At 43.3% G+C, this 22,500-nt stretch overlaps 1 protein-coding gene across 2 annotated transcripts in view; it reads left to right on the top strand.

Moving 5' to 3' along the window:
- Positions 1 to 737: 737 nt before the first annotated feature.
- The window catches only part of LOC121862123, a 39,022-nt gene continuing 17,259 nt past the window's right edge, over positions 738 to 22,500 (top strand). Inside the window, exons 1-3 of one of the 2 annotated variants that reach the window (XM_042360122.1) lie at positions 738 to 822; positions 6,018 to 6,065; positions 20,758 to 20,876. The gene's annotated coding sequence lies outside the window, so the exon portion shown is untranslated. The remainder of the gene's footprint in view (positions 823 to 6,017; positions 6,066 to 20,757; positions 20,877 to 22,500) is intronic. The other variant, XM_042360123.1, reaches the window with a different exon arrangement.

The raw sequence follows: 22,500 nt of genomic DNA, 5'->3' as shown, positions 1-22,500 counted from the left end.
TGGGATTGTACCTGGGGTCGTGGGTACCTGGGATTGTACCTGGAGTCGTGGGTACCTGGGATTGTACCTGGGGTCGTGGGTACCTGTGGTCGTGAGTACCTGGGGTCGTCTGTATGGTCGTAGGTACCTGGGGGGTCGTATCTGGGGTCATCAGTGAACCCCACAAAAGTGAACCCCCCGTGACTGCTTCATTACCTCTAAATCATCAGTGAAGCCCGGAAATGAACTCAGAAGTGCTTCATTAACCCCCTCCCCCCCCCCAACACACACTACCTGGGCGTGTTTCGTTTCATTGCTTCACCGAAACTTAATTAAGTCGGCCAAGGTATAGTAATTTGGGTCAAGAGTTTGTCCAGATTAGTTTTTTGGACTACTGGTGTATGTATGTATGTATGTATGTATGTATGTATGTATGTATGTATGAAGAAGAGGAGGAGGAGGAGGAGGAGGAGGAGGAAGAATAGATGGAGCAGTGACTAGAGGAGGCGGAGGAGGAGTCGAATGAAGAGGAGAAGAAGAATAAGAATAATAGTAAATACAGGAAGAGTAGGAGGAGGAGACAATAAATGGAGGAATAGTGGTAGAAGGAGAAGAGGGGGAATAGTGGTAGATGGAAGAGAGGGGGAGGAATAGTGGTAGAAGGAGAGGAGGAGGAGGAGGAAGAGAGGGGCCAGCGCAGACGCCAGGCTCCGCGTCGGGGTGGTGTCCCCTCTCCGACACTCACACTCAGTTCGTCATTTGTGTGTGGGTCGCCGCGGTGAAGGGGGACGCCTCTACAGTGCTCCACCCACCACGCCTTCCTCGCCAGACCAGGTGCTCAAGGTAAGTCAGGACCTGGTGACGTCATCGGAGGAGGCATGTAGGGAGGAGGAGGGGGAGGGTGTGAGGTAGAGGAGGGGGGTCGGTATAGGTAAGGGGTTCTTGGTCTTGTCAACCTCATTGTTGTGCCTCCAAAACTTACCTCCAAAAAAGCAACCTGTTGAACTTGACGCGCTTCTCAAGACCCACCCTCCCTCCCACCCTCCCTCCCCCCAGACAACAACGTGTGCATCGCTCATATTCCCGCCCGCCCGCCCGCCCGCCCGCCCGCCCGCCTGCTCGCTCGCTGCTCACAATTACCTCTGTGATTCAAGAAGATGACGAACACGGCCTTATATAAGAAAAAATAAATCGTTTTTTTTTCGTCAGCCGGTAATCCCATTTCATTTCCCCTCAAAAGAAGATCGTAGACGGGATAATTGAATAATTGTGAGAGAACCGAGAAGAAAGAGAGAGAGAGAGAGAGAGAGAGAGCAGGTTGGCGAGAGAAGAATCAATATTTCCACGAACACGCTCCAGTCGAGTGAGAGCCCTGAGGCGTCTTTTTGTACCGTGTAGTGAGATGTAGAGTGAGAGATGAGGTGGTAGAGATGCCGACCCTTACACACACACATCACACACACACACACACACACACACACACACACACACACACACACACACCGTCTCCTGAGTGTCCTGTTGTGTGGCTCGCCCCTCACGCACACACACACACACACACACACATACATACACGCACGCACACACTCAATATCAGCTCCCCCACACCACCGCCTCACCTGTTGATGGCAGGTGAGGCCCACCACAAGGGGTGGGGAGAGCGGCAGCTAGGGTGTGTGTAAAGGACATGAACTTTAAAATATTACTTTTAAGGTCAAGTTCAATTTTAAAGTTCCATAAATAGAACTTAAATTTTAAAGTTTGCAGTGATGGATCTTTTTTTTTTTACCTGATATCGATAATCCAAATGTATTCCTTGTATTTCTATCACGTCTTTATTATCCTGAGTTGCTATCATGTTATCTTGGATGCCAGGTGTCTCATTCCTATATCATGTTACCTGTTTTTCTATCCTCTAGGGAATTAGTTAACTCGAAGGGCATGTTGGAGTGAGTCGTGATGGCTGTGTGTGTGTGTGTGTGTGTTGTTGAGGTGATGGTTGGTATACTGGGTAGTCTAAGGACATTGGTGTATGATTGGTGTATGGTGAGGATGTATGGTGAGGGTGTATGATAGTTGTATGGTGAGGGTGTATGGTGAGGGTGTATGATAGAGTTGTATAGTATGATTGATGTATGATAATTATAATAAGGCTTAACTCATGTAATTTACCCTCATTAACTGTATGAATCGATCTCTAATTGTCCTCAAAAGTCTCTCATGATTTCGTTCTCCCCACTTACTCAGGCCCCCTCACTCCCACGCCCTCACTCCCACTCCCTCTCACTCACTCCCTCTCACTCAATCCCCCTCACTCACTCACCCATTCCCTCCCACTCAATCCCCCCCCAGCATTATTAATAAGAGCTGAGGTTATTTTTATAACCGGACCTTTTAAGCGTGACCTTTAAGACGTCTTTGCTAACTACAAGGTGACCACAGGAATGCCACACTGCCAAGATAGACTCATTATAAGGTAAACTCAGAAACACACCGTGAGACATTGAGTGCAGAGATATAGAATATGGGTGAGTTATGTAGTCTTGGTTAGGTTAGGTTAATTATTGGTATGGTGGAGTTTACGGTGCGGTGTTGGTCAGCTTTGAGGGTCAGAGGTGAGTGAGAGGCCATAAGGCACTGTGGGGGAGGGATGGCACTGTGGGGGAGGAGGTGGCACTGTGGGAGGGGAGGTGGCACTGTGGGGAGAGGGATGGCACTGTGGGAGGGGAGGTGGCACTGTGGGAGGAAGGATGGTATTGTGGGAGGGATGGCACTATGGGAGGGGAGGTGGCACTGTGGGAGGAAGGATGGTATTGTGGGAGGGATGGCACTGTGGGAGGTGGCACTGTGGGAAGGATGGTATTGTGGGAGGGATGGCACTATGGGGAGGTGGCACTGTGGGGGTGGCACTGTGGGGAGGAACGGTGGCACTGTATTGTTGTTATTATTTATTATTTCACCATTATTATTATTTTATTATTATTATTATTATTATTATTATTATAGGGTCAGTAATGGCCGTCCCTCTCTCCCTCGACCTCAAAAAACCTCAAATTAATTATCTTATAGATGGGTTTCCTCTTCCCTCTCTACCTGCCTTACCTTCCTCCCTCCCCTCTCCCCCCCTCCCCTACTAGTCCATCCCTTAATCTCCTGCCGTTCCCCTCATCTCTACCCCTCGCCACCACCCCCCCCTCCTCATCTCTCCTACCTCCTCCTCACCTCCCTTGAGGCAGGTCAGCTACCTGTTGAAGCTTCACCCCACGGCTCTGTGTGTGTGTGTGTGTGTGTGTGTGTGTGTGTGTGTGTGTGTGTGTGTGTGTGTGTGTGTGTGTGTGTGTGTGTGTGTGTGTGTGTGTGTGTTGGTATACAGTGCTGGAGAATATATGTGTGTGTGACGTTATACAAGAGAGAGAGAGAGGTACCCCAAGCAGGTGTTCGAGTTACCAATTAACAACCTGTACACGTCACTTGTCCTCCTCAGTACACGTCACTCATCCTTCCTCGTCACTCATCAAATGGGTCAGCTCTCTTATGTGACCTGTACTAGACGTGTACTGTACAGGTTCTTGTGAGTGTTGGTCAGGTCAGAGCTCATAAAGAGATTTGACACTTGATGGTAACCTAACCTAACCTGATCAGTTATTACCAAGGGGTCATATATTTCTCGTCTAAATATCTAAATCAACAATAACAACAACAAATATCAACAACAACGACAGCAACAACAAACAACAAACAACAAACAACAACAACGACAACAACAACAGCAACAACAACAACAACAACAACGACAACGCTAATAATATTAGTAATAATAATAACGTGGTCTCCGTGTAACAAAGACCTGTCTCCACCATATTCCTCCCCCTACCTCTCCCCTTCCCTACCTCCCCCTCCCCATTCCCTATCTCTCCCCTTCCCTACCTCTCCCTCTCTTCCCCCTCCCCTCCCTACCTCTCCCTCACTCATCTACCTCTATCCTCACTGCCCTACCCTTCCCCTTACTGCCCCCCCTCCCTGCAACCCCTTCCCTACCCTTCCCTTCCCTCTCCCCTCCCTCCATAGATCAATATCTCTCACCCAAAGTACAGCATCACCCCCTTCCTCCACTCCCTCCCTACCCATACTCTAACAAGCTATGGCAAACACTCCAGTTAACTAACATGTTTCCCCGCGCTACGTGTGTGTGTGTGTGTGTGTGTGTGTGTGTGTGTGTGTGTGTGTGTGTGTGTGTGTGTGTAAGTAGTAAACAGTAGTGTATGTATGTATGTATGTATGTATGTATGTATGTATGTATGTATGTATGTATGTTTGTACTAGGTTAAACAAGAAGTCAAGTAACTCCTTCACATTGACATACCAATTACTGTGGTGGTAGACTTGTGAAGACTGACACACTTAAGACCCACTCACCTAACCTAACTTAACCTTTACCTAACTTAACCTTACTACTAGGTATTTAATCACCTGTTGCACCTAGAGCACACACACACACACAGGTGTTAGTGTTGGCAAGTCTCCGCTGGTCGATAATTAATATCTACGTTAACCCGCCTCCCTCCTAGTCTTGTCTCCTTCATTATCATATTGAGCACCTGCTGCCCCTCCTCCAGGTAAGGAGGGGCAGGAGGAGGGTGACTCCTTGCCCCTTCAGGAAGTTAGTCAGACGCAGAAGGTGATGACGTTATGCCTGTATTAAAAAAAACGTTCAATTTAATAAAGATTTTTTGTTATTAATTGAAAAGTTATTTGAGAATGAAGCTTCGAAACACATGAGTCTCGGGTTCTCTTGGTGCCATGAATGAGCCCCAGAAACAACAAACAGTCCGAGACGCATTTCGTCCCGGACTGTGTAAAAAGACATGGATGACCAGGGAGATGGATAGATCGTCTCGGATTGTTATTGTTTACTTTATGTTGACGTTTATCAGGGTCCAGAATTATCGTGGTTATTTGATTCTATTTTGATTAAACACTGAAGATTATTATTATTATTATTATTATCATCACCGTATTTACAGCGGCTGGCAGGTGTCAGGTAAGCCCTTCCGGCAACAAAATCTTAAGATCTTTTGTTTTTAAATCTTTTGTCAAGTCTTTTCCTCCGTCGCTTTTGTTCCCTGTTTTATCTGGCTACTTTTATTTTGTATTTGTTTTCTTTTTTTTGTGTTGTCCTACGTTTTTCTTTTTTTATGAATAATAAACTGAGGTGGATAGCGGTTTGTGTTTGGTGTGTATGTTCGTCACTCTGTGTGTTTGGCCTTTCGTGTGTCTTTCCTCCTGTTTTTCCTCTTTTCTTCCTTTCTCTCCTCTTTCCTTCCTTCCATTCTTCCATCCTTTCTTCATCCTTTCCTCTTTCCCTCCATCCCACCCTCCCTCTTTTCCTCAATTCTTCCTCCCTCCTTCCATCCTACTTACCTTCCCTCCTCTCATACCATCATTATTTCCTCCTTCCCTCCACCCACCCATCCCACCCTCCCCCCCCCCTCCTCCACCTCCACCCCCCCACCTCCCTCCCCCCACTCACCCATCCCACCCTCTCTCTAGTCCTCCCACCCACCCATCCCACCTCCTCAGTCCTCCTCCCACTCCAACTCCATCCCACCTCCTCAGTCCTCCCACCCACCCATCCCACCCTCCCTCTCAGTCCCCCACCCAACGAGATCCCAATATGCTCCTTCAGTCCTCCCACCCACCCACCTGACTCCATCACCTTAGTTGCTGGAGGGAGGAGAGGTATGGTATAGAGTCTTAGGTATATATATTTTAGTTCTGAATTTATATTTTTTTTATATATATATATATATTTTTTCTGGTGTTTGTAGATGTATTTTTGTAGTATTTTGGCGTTTTGTCTTATCTCATAAGGCGTGTCTACTATGCGTTTGTGTCATATTTCAGGATTTTATGTCTTATTTCAGGCTTTTGTGTCATATTTCAGGATTTTACATGTTTTAATCTTTATGCGTCATATTTCAAACCTTGTCATATTTCTGGCTTTTGCTTCATATTTCAGTGTTTTTCATTTATTTCAGGAGGTGATGGAAGGGTTCGACGACCTGCTGCTGAATTTCAGGATAAAAGTAAGTGTCATTACTACACTTCAGAAGCTTTTGTAAAGGAGTCACGGAAGAGTCATAATTAGGCCTGTGTGTGTGTGTGTGTGTGTGTGTGTGTGTGTGTGTTTCAAGGATACCACCCTAGGCATCCTATCGTTAATTCATCCTGAGGCTGGGATGTATCCCACCCTTAGTTCCTCTCACCTCATCTCTTAGCCTCCTCACCCCACTCTATTTCCTTATCTCACCTCCCCTCGCATCACTCTCACCTCCACCACCTCATCTCCCTTTAGCTCCTCCTTACCTCACCTCCTCGCATCACCCACCCCCTCACCTCCCTCCCCACTTTATCTCCCCTCTCACTCTACTCCTCCCTCCTCTCCTCTCCTCCCTTTAATTAACTATATAACCGAGTCCGTCCGTTTTTTCCCGCGCCTCCCACGCCCTCCGCGCCTCCCACGCCCCCCGCGCCTCCCACGCCCCCCGCGCTCCCACGCCCCGCGCCTCCCACGCCTCCCCGCGCCTCTATGTTTATAATTAAAATACTTTAATGCTAGATCTACCTCATGCAAAGTAGGGATGCTACCTGGAGCGTCACACACACACACACACACACACGTACATACATAAACACACACACACACACACACACACACACACACGTACATACATAAACACACACACACACACACACGCTCTACAAGGATTTTAAGGCGTCTTCATACTAAATATATTGTGTCTGATAAAATAGAAGGATATACTATTGATGTAAGAGGGTTTAATGTTATTTCTCGCTCTATTATGCTATTTAACTATTATTATTGCTCTATTACGCTCTATATATTATTCATTATATATTATGCTCTTAAACCCCTGTTCTTTGAAGGGCTGTTTTACATAGGCGAGTTATAAGACTTGAGCATTATAGCAGGTGGAGGTATCTTGTTTACATCGTCCTGGGAAAATAAAAAGGTTTAGTTTGTCTTGGGAAACGTAAACAAAGCGTAATTCATCCTAGAAAAAGTTTAAAAAAATTCTCGCATGCCAAACCAAAGCTTAGTTCATCTTAGGGAAAAAATACATCAAGATCCCCTGATTCACCTAGCGATGACGTCACAGGCGGCCGCTAATTAGCTAAATTACTTACTTACGGAACCAATAAAGCGTCCGTCTCGTATGTCAACCAATCAGGCTTGTATTTTTATTGTATTATAATTCCGTTTGTTTTTTTATTGGTCGTATCATACTCGTGTTTCTTGCGTATATAGGCGAACAGAGACGGACCCGGAGCATGGAGGGACGAGTTAAGGTGCTGGAGCAAAGTCGTATAAGGTCTTATTAGTGTATAAATCATCTGTAGTATGTCATTAGACTACAGTGATTCTGTATTCCTCAGAGAGCAAGGTGGTACAGACACACAGAAAATGTATGAGTGTGTTGGTGGTGGAGGCGGCGGGGGCGGTGGTTGTGGTGGTGGTGGTAGGAAAGGCCTTGGCAGATTTGCTCAGAGCCGTACAGGTACTGAGTTAGGTATTAGTCCGTAAGATTACACGTAAGTCTAATTTCAGGTCACCTTGGAGTTGAGTTTAGAAATAACATGGAATTTAGTTAATGTTCACTATACTCGTTTGACTCACGGTAAGAACAGCCTCTTGGATCATTAATGAGACAATGTGACATAGTCTAGCAATATTGTCCTTACTTAACCTATACCAAATATCACAAGTCACAAATGCATCACGTATCCTGCCGACCTGATAAACAACGGTATATCCTGCTTCTCTAATCAATACCCTATTAAAGTAATATATCCTACCTCCATGTAGATAAGTGTATCATTTTTCTATATCAAATTTTTCATATCCAAATGTTTACCAAATAAGTCATTTAGGTTCACTTGACTATTAAAGGTGGAAAATTATCGTAAGTTTAAGGTTTTCTCCTGCCGTTGTCTTTTATTTTAGTGTACAGTATCTAAACACGACCCCGGGAAGGTAAACTCTTCATTACCTCCGCCAACACCTGTATATTGTATAATCACTCGTGAAAGATGACGTATATCGGTAAAAAACATTAAATTACATTTACTGTCTTCTCATTGGCGACGCCAACATTTAGTTCATTATTTTGCTAACAGATGGCGGAAGCTTGCACTTTTGGTGAGACTATCGGGTTCCATACGGCTTATTTTTGAAGCAAAATATTACGGTTGAATTTGTTAGTCTAAACTGATATTTAACATTGTTACTTTTATTATTTGCATTTAATTTAGTTTACAATTATCAGTAGAGGATCAATGATATATAAAACTTACAGTATCTACGTCATCTATATCAAGCTGTGATTACGCCCAGGTATTTGGCCGTAAATTTCTTTTATGAGAGGAGGAAGGTGGAGCCTCGACTCATATATGATATTGCAAACGTCTCTAAAATACTCAAACATTTACATCTAATAAATTTGTCAGTCTTTATAATTATTCTTCCTCCCCACAACACAAAGTTAACACCTCAGCGAGTCTGTGTTCACAAAGTCTTGTTAAAGTCTGTAAATCATCTACACCATTTGTATAAGTTATATATTCTTAGTATCATACTCGTGTTTCTTGCGTATATAGGCGAACAGAGACGGACCCGGAGCATGGAGGGACGAGTTAAGGTGCTGGAGCAAAAAGTCGTATAAGGTCTTATTAGTGTATAAATCATCTGTAGTATGTCATTAGACTACAGTGATTCTGTATTCTCAGAGAGGAAGGTGGACAGACACCCAGAAAATGTATGAGTGTGTTGGTGGAGGCGGCGGGGCGGTGGGTGGTGGTGGTGGTGGTGGTAGGAAAGGCCTTGGCAGATTTGGTCAGAGCTGCGTACAGGTACTGAGTTAGGTATTAGTCCGTAAGATTACACGTAAGTCTAATTTCAGGTCATCACCTTGGAGTTGAGTTAGAAATAACATGGAATTTAGTTAATGTTCACTATACTCGTTTGACTCACGGCAAGAACAGTTTCTTGGATCATTAATGAGAGACAATGTGACATAAGTCTAGCAATTTTGTCCTTACTTAACCTATACCAAATATCAAGTCACAAATGCATCACGTATCCTGCCGACCTGATAAACAACGGTATATCCTGCTTTAATCAATAACCCTATTAAATAATAATATATCCTACCATGTAGATAAGTGTATCATTTTCTATATCAAATTTTTCATATCCAAATGTTTACCAAATAAGTCATTTAGGTTCACTTATTAAAGGTGGAAAATTATCGTAAGTTTAAGGTTTTCTCCTGCCGTTGTCTTTTATTTTAGTGTACAGTATCTAAACACGACCCCGGGAAGGTAAACTCTTCATTACCTCCGCCAACACCTGTATATTGTATAATCACTCGTGAAAGATGACGTATATCGGTAAAAACATTAAATTACATTTACTGTCTTCTCATTGGCGACGCCAACATTTAGTTCATTATTTTGCTAACAGATGGCGGAAGCTTGCACTTTTGGTGAGACTATCGGGTTCCATACGGCTTATTTTTGAAGCAAAATATTACGGTTGAATTTGTTAGTCTAAACTGATATTTAACATTGTTACTTTTATTATTTGCATTTAGTTTAGTTTACAATTATCAGTAGAGGATCAATGATTTATAAAACTTACAGTATCTACGTCATCTATATCAAGCTGTGATTACGCCCAGGTATTTGGCCGTAAATTTGTTTTATCAGAGGAGGAAGGTGGAGCCTCGACTCATATATGATATTGCAAACGTCTCTAAAATACTCAAACATTTGCATCTAAAATATTTGTGTCTTTATAATTATTCTTCCTCCCCACAACACAAAGTCAACACCTCAGTGAGTCTGTGTTCACAAAGTCTTGTTAAAGTCTGTATATCATCTACACCATTTGTATAAGTTATATATTCTTAGTATCATACTCGTGTTTCTTGCGTATATAGGCGAACAGAGACGGACCCGGAGCATGGAGGGACGAGTTAAGGTGCTGGAGTAAAGTCGTATAAGGTCTTATTAGTGTATAAATCATCTGTAGTATGTCATTAGACTACAGTGATTCCGTATTCCTCAGAGTAAGGTGGTACAGACACCCAGAAAATGTATGAGTGTGTTGGTGGTGGAGGCGGCGGGGGCGGTGGTTGTGGTGGTGGTGGTAGGAAAGGCATTGGCAGATTTGCTCAGAGCCGCACAGGTACTGAGTTAGGTATTAGTCCGTAAGATTACACGTAAGTTTAATTTCAGGTCACCTTGGAGTTGTGTTTAGAAATAACATGGAATTTAGTTAATGTTCACTATACTCGTTTGACTCACGGTAAGAACAGCCTCTTGGATCATTAATGAGACAATGTGACATAGTCTAGCAATATTGTCCTTACTTAACCTATACCAAATATCACAAGTCACAAATGCATCACGTATCCTGCCGACCTGATAAACAACGGTATATCCTGCTTCTCTAATCAATACCCTATTAAAGTAATATATCCTACCTCCATGTAGATAAGTGTATCATTTTTCTATATCAAATTTTTCATATCCAAAAGTTTACCAAATAAGTCATTTAGGTTCACTTGACTAATAAAGGTGGAAAATTATCGTAAGTTTAAGGTTTTCTCCTGCCGTTGTCTTTTATTTTAGTGTACAGTATCTAAACACGACCCCGGGAAGGTAAACTCTTCATTATCTCCGCCAACACCTGTATATTGTATAATCACTCGTGAAAGATGACATATATCGGTAAAAAACATAAAATTACATTTACTGTCTTCTCATTGGCGACGCCAACGTTTAGTTCATTATTTTGCTAACAGATGGCGGAAGCTTGCACTTTTGGTGAGACTATCGGGTTCCATACGTCTTATTTTTGAAGCAAAATATTACGGTTGAATTTGTTAGTCTAAAGTGATATTTAACATTGTTACTTTTATCCTTTGCATTTAGTTTAGTTTACAATTATCAGTAGAAGATCAATGATTTATATAACTTACAGTATCTACGTCATCTATATCAAGCTGTGATTACGCCCAGGTATTTGGCCGTAAATTTGTAATATGAGAGGAGGAAGGTGGAGCCTCGACTCATATATGATAATGCAAACGTCTCTAAAATACTCAAACATTTAAATCTAAAATATTTGTCAGTCTTTATAATTATTCTTCCTCCACACAACGTCAACACCTCAGCGAGTCTGTGTTCACAAAGTCTTGTTAAAGTCTGTAGATCAACTACACCATTTGCATAAGTTATATATTCTTAGTATCATACTCGTGTTTCTTGCGTATATAGGCGAACCGAGACGGACCCGGAGCATGGAGGGACGAGTTAAGGTGCTGGAGCAAAGTCGTATGAGGTCTTATTAGTGTATAAATCATCTGTAGTATGTCATTAGACAACAGTGATTCTGTATTCCTCAGAGAGTAAGGTGGTACAGACACCCAGAAAATGTATGAGTGTGTTGGTGGTGGAGGCGGCGGGGGCGGTGGTTGTGGTGGTGATGGTGGTGGTAGGAAAGGCCTTGGCAGATTTGCTCAGAGCCGTACAGGTACTGAGTTAGGTATTTGTCCGTAAGATTACACGTAAGTTTAATTTCAGGTCCCCTTGCAGTTGAGTTTAGAAATAACATGGAATTTAGTTAATGTTCACTATACTCGTTTGACTCACGGTAAGAACAGCCTCTTGGATCATTAATGAGACAATGTGACATAGTCTAGCAATATTGTCCTTACTTGACCTATACCAAATATCACGAGTCACAAATGCATCACGTATCCTGCCGACCTGATAAACAACGGTATATCCTGCTTCTCTAATCAATACCCTATTAAAGTAATATATCCTACCTCCATGTAGATAAGTGTATCATTTTTCTATATCAAATTTTTCATATCCAAAAGTTTACCAAATAGGTCATTTAGGTTCGCTTGACTACTAAAGGTGGAAAATTATCGTAAGTTTAAGGTTTTCTCCTGCCGTTGTCTTTTATTTTAGTGTACAGTATCTAAACACGACCCCGGGAAGGTGAACTCTTCATTACCTCCGCCAACACCTGTATATTGTATAATCAATCGTGAAAGATGACGTATATCGGTAAAAAACATTAAATTACATTTACTATCTTCTCATTGGCGACGCTAACATTTAGTTCATTATTTTGCTAACAGATGGCGGAAGCTTGCACTTTTGGTGAGACTATCGGGTTCCATACGCCTTATTTTTGAAGCAAAATATTACGGTTGAATTTGTTAGTCTAAACTGATATTTAACATTGTTACGTTTATTATTTGCATTTAGTTTAGTTTACAATTATCAGTAGAGGATCAATGATTTATATAACTTACAGTATCTACGTCATCTATATCAAGCTGTGATTACGCCCAGGCATTTGGCCGTAAATTTGTTTTATGAGAGGAGGAAGGTGGAGCCTCGACTCATATATGATATTGCAAACGTCTCTAAAATAATCAAACATTTACATCTAAAATATTTGTCAGTCTTTATAATTATTCTTCCTCCACACAACACAAAGTCAACACCTCAGCGAGTCTGTGTTCACAAAGTCTTGTTAAAGTCTGTATATCATCTACACCATTTGTATAAGTTATATATTCTTAGTATCATACTCGTGTTTCTTGCGTATATAGGCGAACAGAGACGGACCCGGAGCATGGAGGGACGAGTTAAGGAGCTGGAGCAAAGTCGTATAAGGTCTTATTAGTGTATAAATCATCTGTAGTATGTCATTAGACTACAGTGATTCTGTATTCCTCAGAGAGTAAGGTGGTACAGACACACAGAAAATGTATGAGTGTGTTGGTGGTGGAGGCGGCGGAGGCGGTGGTTTTCTGGTGGTGGTGGTGGTAGGAAAGGCCTTGGCAGATTTGCTCAGAGCCGTACAGGTACTGAGTTAGGTATTAGTCCGTAAGATTACACGTAACTCTAATTTCAGGTCACCTTGGAGTTGAGTTTAGAAATAACATGGAATTTAGTTAATGTTCACTATACTCGTCTGACTCGCAGTAAGAACAGCCTTGTGGATCATTAATGAGACAATGTGACATAGTCTAGCAATATTGTCCTTACTTAACCTATACCAAATATCACGAGTCACAAATGCATCACGTATCCTGCCGACCTGATAAACAACGGTATATCCTGCTTCTCTAATCAATACCCTATTAAAGTAATATATCCTACCTCCATGTAGATAAGTGTATCATTTTTCTATATCAAATTTTTCATATCCAAAAGTTTACCAAATAGGTCATTTAGGTTCGCTTGACTACTAAAGGTGGAAAATTATCGTAAGTTTAAGGTTTTCTCATGCCGTTGTCTTTTATTTTAGTGTACAGTATCTAAACACGACCCCGGGAAGGTAAACTCTTCATTACCTCCGCCAACACCTGTATATTGTATAATCAATCGTGAAAGATGACGTATATCGGTAAAAAACATTAAATTACATTTATGGCCTTCTCATTGGCGACGCTAACATTTAGTTCATTATTTTGCTAACAGATGGCGGAAGCTTGCACTTTTGGTGAGACTATCGGGTTCCATACGGCTTATTTTTGAAGCAAAATATTACGGTTGAATTTGTAAGTCTAAACTGATATTTAACATTGTTACTTTTATTATTTGCATTTAGTTTAGTTTACAATTATCAGTAGAGGATCAATGATTTATATAACTTACAGTATCTACGTCATCTATATTTGCTGTGATTACGCCCAGGTATTTGGCCGTAAATTTGTTTTATCAGAGGAGGAAGGAGCTCGACTCATATATGATATTGCAAACGTCTTCTAAAATACTTCAAAACATTTTACATCTAAAAATATTTGTCATTCCTAATTATTCTTCCTCCCCACAACACAAAGTCACACCTCAGCGAGTCTGTGTTCACAGTCTTGTTAAAGTCTGTATATCATCTACACCATTTATAAGTTATATATTCTATCATACCTCGTGTTTCTTGCGTATATAAGGAACAGAGACGGACCTGGAGCATGGGTGACGAGTTATGTGCTGATAAAGTCGTATAAGGTCTTATAGTGTATAAATCATCTGTAGGTGTCATTAGACTACAGTGATATTCTATTCTCAGAGAGCAAGGTGGTACAGACACCTGTGAAAATGTGCTGAGTGTGTTGGTGGTGGAGGCGGCGGGGTGGTGGTTGTGGGTGGGTGGTGGTGGTAGGAAAGGCCTGAGATTTGGTCAGAGCTGCACAGCACTGGAGTTAGGTATTAGTCCGTAAGATTACATAATGCAAGTCTAATTTCAGGTCACCTTGGAGTTGAGTTTAGAAATAATATGAATTTAGTGTAATGAGGTGTAATGAGGTAGAGAGGAGGAGTGGGAGGGGGTGAGTGGGAGAGAGTGAGGAGGGTGGGAGGTGGAGGCAGGTAAGGGAGTAGAGTTGAGAGAGAGAGAGAGAGAGAGAGAGAGAGAGAGAATAATTATTGCAGGTAGGAAAAATTAAAGGAGGGAAGTAGGTTGAGGAGAGAAGATGTGAGAGAAATAAGACATCATCAGCTGTTCGAGACATCATCAGCTGTTCGAGACATCAGCTGTGTCAGTGAGGTGCTAAATAGCAATTTCCTGAAGTGAATTTTAAGTTTCCGAGATGTTTATACCGAGAAGATGGGGGGTAGGAGGGAGTAGGGTGGGGGTGGTGGGAGAGAAGTGAGTGGGAAGGAGGAGAGGTGTAGGTGGGGGTGAGTGGAGAGGAGAGGTGAGTGGGAAGAGGGTAGGGTGGGGTGAGTGGGAGAGGAGAGGGGTAGGGTGGGGGGTGAGTGGGAGAGGAGAGGGGTAAGGTGAGATGGAGAGGGGTAGGGTGAGAGGGGAGAGAGAGAGACAGTAGCGAGGAGAGAGAGAGAGAGAGAGATAGACAGTACTGAGGAGACAGAGAGAGAGAGAGAGAGATAGACAGTAGTGAGGAGACAGAGAGAGAGACAGCCGCGCATTCCGGATCTCTCACCGCTTGTCCTGATGCCTAGTGAGTATTGATCTACAACCAGACCCCCGTCATGCTTACTGTCTCTCCCTACTGTCTCTACCTCTCTCCCTGGGTCATTGTCTCTCTCTCTTTCTCTCTCTCTCCTAGGGTCACTATCTCTCTCCCACAGGATCAGTATCTCTCTCTCTCTCTCTCTCTCTCCTCAGGTTTACTATATCTCTCTTTGGTCTCTCTCTCTCTCTCTCTCTCTCTCTCTCTCTCTCTCTCTCTCTCTCTCTCTTGGTAGAAAATGTATCAACTATACCTCACCTGAAGATTAAACACCCCAGTTTTGTTCATCAGTCAAGGTGTTGTGAAGTGGACAGGTACAGTACGTGTGAATTAAGGTGTTATCACATGACCCTAGACCCGCCATCTTGTGTGTCACTTTGTCACTAATAATGAGGCACCTGTGTGACGAGCACCTGTGTGACCTAATGAAGCACCTGTGTGACCTAATGAGGCACCTGTGACGAAGAGCACCTGTGTGACTAGCACCTGTGACCTAATAAGCACCGTGACCAATGAGGCACCTGTGGACCTAGCACCGGACGTAATAATTGTGACAAGCACCTGACCTAATGAGGCACCGTTGACCAATGAGGCACCGTGGACATGAGGCACCTGTGTGTTTGAGGCACCTGTGTGACGTATAGGCACCTGTGTGACGTAATGAGGCACCTGTTGTAGCCACCGCCTTGATAACACCTGTTGCTTTTCTTCTCATTTGTTGTGGTTGTTGTTGTGTTGTGATTGGTGCAGAAGTTGTTGTGTTGTGATTGGTGCAGAAGTTGTTATACGTGTACTGAAGGAACCTACAGGTGAGAGAGGGAGGGGGGGTGAATGAGAATAGAGGGAGACACAGGTAAGGAAGGAAGGAGGGGATAATGAGGAAACACAGGTAAGGAAGGAGAGTCATTACTACCTGTCCTCCTGAAGCGGCTGCAGGGTGATCTTAGGTCTCCCTCCTTCAGGTATAGTGTAAGACAGACCAGCGCTACCATCAACCTCACCTGGCTAGGGAGAGGGGGGGTGTCCTCCTCTATTGATTGACGTTAATGATGCTGATTCATCTCACCTGTCCCTCCACACCTACCTGTTTCTCCGGGGTGTGTGGTAGGAGCTTTTGATTGGTTGTCTCTGCGGGGTTCCTAGGAGGAGGGGGAGGGAGGGGGGGGAGGGGGGAGGGGGGAAGAAATTGGATGAGGTATATAGGCTTTTTTGTGGGGTGTGGGGGGAAGGGGATAATATGGGGTGATATTGGGTTGATTGGGTGAGTCACTAAGGTGAATTAGTCTATTGTGGGGTTATTGAGGGGGATTAGTAGATTGTTTTTACTCGGTCCTTGGCATCCTCAATAACTGTCAGTCACAAGTTATGGAAAAGTCATTGTCTTCGTGGTCGTTAAATGAGTTAATTTGATGTGGTGATACTGTTGCTGTTCCCCTTGACAACCAGCAGTCAATTAGCATCTATTAATTGCCATGGTTGCTAAGGACGCTATAAAGTGGGTGGAGCTAATGTTGCTGTGGTGGCTGATTGGTCGTCTCTTGTTTACACTTATATAGTAAAGGTTTAGTCTTCAGTGTGCCAGTGTGCTGTAGACAAGCCTCTGGGATCCACCACTCACTCGTCAGGTAATTAGCGATAGTCATGCATAGTAATTAAGACATCCTGGCCCCTGATTGGCTAAACTTATAATCATAGTAACCTAACCTAACTTTAAATGTAGTCAGGTGTTAAGTAAAGGTCTCCTGTTTAAATAATGTAGTTATGTTGTAAATTTGGTGGTATTTTTTGGTTAGTGTGTGTGTGTGTGTGTGTGTGTGTGTGTGTGTGTATCTCTCTCTCTCTCTTTCTCTCACTTCTCTATGTCTGTCTGTTTCTTTTTTAATTTTTTCTCTCTTTCCCTCTCATTTTCTTCTCTCTTTCTCACTTCCTCTTTCTCTCTCACTTTAACTCTCTTATCCTTATTACTCTCTCTCTCTCTCTCTCTCTCTCTCTCTCAGAACCCTCGGGGTAGGTCACCTCATTTTCTCTTAATCAAATTCCAGCCAATTTTCTCAAGAGCTGCTGCGAGTCTCTTTGTGTGCATTTGATGTCTCTTGCCCCGTTATTTGGAGTGTTTGATCTCTCTCTCTCTCTCTCTCTCTCTCTCTCTCTCTCTCTCTCTCTCTCTCTCATTGTCTCACTTAACGTCTTGACACGGCCGCTGTCTTGATAATGAGTAGCTCACTTAACCTAACCTAACCAAATCTAATATAACACTAATCTAGTTTAACGTGACCCAACCCAACCTTACTTAACCTTACCTAACCTAACCATGGGAGCCTATTATGACAAGGTCCAATTAAGAATGGGGCCGATTAGGATTGGGACCTATTAGAACGGGTACCAATTAGGCGAGGAGTGGAGGAGGGTTTAGAGACTGGGGGCTATTAGGACCGGGCCAATTAAGGTTAGGAGCTATCAGGTGTGGCGGTCCATTTAACCAACCGCCCTACCCCTTTACCTAATTACATGGTACATAAACAAACCAGGGGGGGGGTCTAATGTATTCTCTCTCTCTCTCTCTCTCTCTCTCTCTCTCTCTCTCTCTCGTCCTGTTGCTGTTTATGTCTCTCCGTCTATCTATTTATCTGAGTCTATCTGTCTCTGTATCTCTCTCTCTCTCTCTAAGAATTTTTGTTATCTTCAAGTTTGTATTCACACACACACACACACACACACACACTACTGTCATTTGTTCTCTTGTCTTCCCAGCGAACTCGGAGGATGGAACGTAGACTACGTTGGTGAAAGTTTTCAAGTGCCGTGAGGTGCCTCCTGTATGTGACCCATGTCTCGCTGCCATATAGCAGGGTGGCGAGGACCACTGCTCGATATATGTGTAACTTTGTAGATAATTTCAGCTCCCTACAGCTGAAGACACGGGTATGGCGTTGGACAGGTGTGACTGAACCAGGGACAGGCTGGAAGAGAATATGTGTCTTGCATACGTTCACCTCGAGGCCAGGGTGTTCATAAACGTGTGCGAGAGTGTTCCGGATCTCCTGTAGGTCGCGTTCAATGGACGAGGAAGGTGAGGTCGTCTGCAAACTGAAGTTAGGTGATGGAAGCGGCCCACACCTTTGTTCTTACGTTGACGAGCCCGTTCATCCAGTGTTGAATGTCCGCCCCGCCGGCCGGATAGAGTGGCTGTGGCGCGGGTAAGGAAGGCCACCCAGACGATGGGAAAGACAGATGGTGGCCCTACAAAAATTTACACTCCACCACCTGACAGTGTATACATTTCCTTGGCAAGTGTACAGAGGTGTAGTGTACAGTTAGGAGGAGACCCTGCCAACGCACTCTAGCTAGGAATCGAACCCGGGACACTTGACTTGAGAGAAGAAGGCGCCACCACTGAGCTGCGGAGTGATACAGTAATTAACCTCTATACCCTGTGTTGAGGTGGTGACGAGACCCGGTGGTAGTGTTGAGGGTCACAAACAGTTTATAATAATGGCGTCGTGTCCCGGAACATTCTTCACGTATGATGGTACACCTCTTAATTAATACATTTTCCCGCCCGAATATTATTAATTAAAACACTTAATTACGTTACTCTTTCTGAAGGTGAATCTTAATTAGTTCGTCATTAATATATATATATATATATATATATATATATATATAATGAATAGTTTAATACAAGACCTAACCTAACATAGCACACACGTCAATCACCGAACCCGACTCCTGCTTACATCAGGAGGAGGAGGAAGAAGGGTAAAGGGAGGGGCAGGAGGAGGAAGAATAAGGGCAAAGGGGGGAGGAGGAGGAAGAAGACGGGTAAAGGGAGGAAGAGGAGAAGGAAGGGGAAGAGGAGGAAGAAGAAGGGTAAAGGGAGGAAGAGGAGAAGGAAGGGGAAGAGGAGGAAGAGGAGGAGGCAGCCAGAGGAGGTTGTTCACGGAAACTCAATTTCACAGACGAAATGTCATGTTACTGTCCCGTGGAGCCACCAGCCTCGGCCTGTGTGTGTAGTGGTGGGTGATGGTGGTAGCTGATGGTGGTGATTGTGGTGGTTAGTGGGGGGGGGTGTAGGGGAGTCATTGATCCTACTGTTTGGGGTTTCATTTCCTGTTGAGTAATCGGTGTGTGTGTGTGTGTGTGTGTGTGTGTGTGTGTGTGTGTGTTTTCATAATAACAACAAGAGTAGAGACACAACACCTGGTGGTTATTAATAAAAGGTTGTACACTCGTGGTTGTAAACAGTCAATCGGAAACAAGAGAGTTGTGTGTTGTGATAGGAACGCTAACACACACACACACACCTGTTGACAGTGCTCCTCCACTTGGGCAAGTCACTGGGGCGCCAACACCAGCCAACGCTCCGTCTGAGGCTCCATTAAGGCCAGATTGATGGCGGGAATCTTGGCGTAAACATTGGCGGCCTGGAGTAGTGACGTGTGCCACCACCATTATCATCATCACCACGACAATTAATTATCACCACCACAATCACCACCACCACCACCATAACCACAACCACCACCACCTCCGCGAGTCTTCTTTCACGGTAACTGAACAAGTTAATGGTCTATTGTTCACCGTGGCCACTACTACTGCCTGCTAGTGTAGAAGACCAGAATTATAGTTCATGGCCATTCCCTGGGCCACCCGCACCTCCCTACCAAAAACCATTACTGTATAAAACTGTGGACACGCATAACAAACATAGAGACACACAGGTAATCTATTTTGTATATATTGGTGGTTTACCTGTACTGTATACCTGTTCACTACGCCAGGTAATGTGTCTAATTACTAGCGTTATAAAGAGTGCGGATCACCTGAAGATTACCCCCCCCCCTTTAGCTTAATTCACCCGATGATTAAACAACCTAACACTATCTGGAGGGGTTAGGTTAGGTCAGGTCATGTTAGGTTAGGGTAGGGTACGTCATGTCATGTTAGGTTAGGTCAGGTCATGCTAGATTAGGTTAGCGTTGGGGTGGCTAATCTTCAGGTGACTCGAAAAAGTGACTGAAAAATATAAAGGAAAAAAAATTAAAGAAACTAAAAGATGAAAAATAAACAAGAAATAAAAATTGAGAACAAGGAAAAAATACAAAGGAAAAAAACCACTTCATATAAACTTGTTATTAAAATTTAATTAAAACATTCTAAAGATGAAATTGAGTTTCTGGCACCCACCTACCCCCTCCTTCCTTCCTTCCCTCCTTCCTTTACCCCTCCTTCCCTCTCACCCACCTACCCCTTCCCCTCCTTCCTTCCTTTCCTCCTCTCTCTCCCCTCCCTTCAACCCTCCCCAACCCCCCATGCCTACTTTACCCTATCCCTTCCTCCACTCCCTTCCTTACCCCTCCATTACTCCCTTCCCCCCTTCCCTCCTCCTCTTCCCCCTTCTTCTCCCCTCCCCCCTTCCTTCCCTCCCCGTCACTGATGATGTAGAGCAAAAAAATGATCACGAGTTTCAATTTCTGGAGTAAATATTGTGTTTAAATATGGCATGTGAGAGAGAGAGAGAGAGAGAGAGAGAGAGAGAGAGAGAGAGAGAGAGAGAGAGAGAGAGGCAACATGACGTAGGTTTTTGCAACACTAAACAAAATTAAAACAATAAAATAAACTACCAATATATTTTGTAATGTTATTTTTTGCCATAATAAAGATATAATTATTTTTCTTCTTAATTTTCCAGGTAAGTTTGGGGCTTATCGTCTCATGTGTTTTCCAATTAACCTGCCTTGATGACGTGTTGATGAGGGGCAGAAGGTAATCTAGCCTTCATTGATGACGTTTCCACCTGTTGATGACGTCGTGAGTTACCTGGTTATTATGACGTAGGTTACCTGGTTAGAATGTTATTAATTACGTGTTGACGAGATACAACATTTATCCATTGTTACTTTTTATTTATCGTAGTTCTATATTAAGTTAGAATGTTAAGAATGTTTTACTCTTGATCGAAACTTGACTACACAATAAATCATTCTATCTACATTCTCTGACATTCTTTAAGTAATTTTGATCAAGAATGAGATATTAGAATACTGAATGTGAGAATGAGTTATGTACATTCTTTTAATATTTTTTTAGATGAATAATAAATGTTGTTGAATATTTAAAAGAACGTCGACATTCTATTGACTTTGTAACAAGCAGTTTGTTTACGTTCTCCAAGTCTTCTTCTGCCTCGGTGTGTGTATGTGTGTGTGTGTGTGTGTGTGTGTGTGTGTGTGTGTGTGTGTGTGTGGTGTGTGTGTGTGAATTTTTTTACCTCCCCTGAACACTGAAGAGGAGTAGGAAGGATGAGAGTGAGTGGGGGTATAGGAGAGGGTGGTTAGAAGGGGTAGAGAGGGAAGGGTTAGGGTGGGAGGGGTGAGAGGGGGCGACAGTGAGAGGGAAGAGGGGTGTTGACTATAAGACCTCAATAGGGACACTTTGTAGGCATTGTCTTTGATTACTGGTAATAGGATTTAGAACAGGCGGTGCAATATTCACAAAGCCCACCCCTGACCCCCCTGATTCCCCTCTTCCCTCCTTATCCCTCCTAACTTGCCCCCTTGTGTAGAATCTCTCACTCGGCTCTATTAAATGTTAGAGACTCGGCTGTAATAGAGTTTCAGAATATGCATTTTATTCAGTAATAATTCAGCACACACACACACACACACACACACGCACACACACAGCACACACACAAACACACACACACGCACAGAGGAGCTTATAAGTCTACTGGGAATACACTGAACTAATTTTATGGTCTTTCCTTAATGTGTCAGTGAGGAGAGAGAGAGAGAGAGAGGGAGAGAGAGAGAGAGAGAGAGAGAGAGAGAGAGAGAGAGTCAGCATGTATATAATTTGGTTATGAAGCATGAATTAAACAATATTTTGTTTGTATTATTGTCAAATGATCCAATACTGAACTAGTGATTTATTTTCGTTTAAGTATCATGTTACGGAGTTAATGACCGCCCGTTAATGAGGGTTTCCGTAATAGGGTGTGCCAATTACGCAAGGGTTGTAATAGGCACGAAATAGGTGGATTGATTTTGGGTAGAGAGTTGCTCTTAACAAAATAACAACAACAACAACAACAATAATAATAATAACAACAACAATAACAACAACATCAATAACAACAACAACACGAACGACGACAACAACACTAATAACAACAACAACAACAATATTTTTAAGGTATTTTTCAGCTCATTTGACTCTCCTCAGTCAAATCGAGCCTGGTTATTCACGGCTTGGTGTTGACCTTTGACCTATACCGACCTGTGAACTGCCAAGGTCATCCCAGCCACTAGTGTCAAGGACGGAGAGGTTACAGGTGTGTTAGAGATAGGCCTCGACACCTGAATGACGTCGATCTCTTGTTGGTAGGAAGAGGAGAGGAAAGAGAAGAGGAGGAGAGGGAGGGGAAGGAAAG

Source organism: Homarus americanus, unplaced genomic scaffold (assembly GCF_018991925.1).
Source record: "Homarus americanus isolate GMGI-L3 unplaced genomic scaffold, GMGI_Hamer_2.0 scaffold25013, whole genome shotgun sequence".
Taxonomy (NCBI): Eukaryota; Metazoa; Arthropoda; class Malacostraca; order Decapoda; family Nephropidae; genus Homarus; species Homarus americanus.
This window is presented reverse-complemented; position numbering and strand designations above follow the sequence as displayed.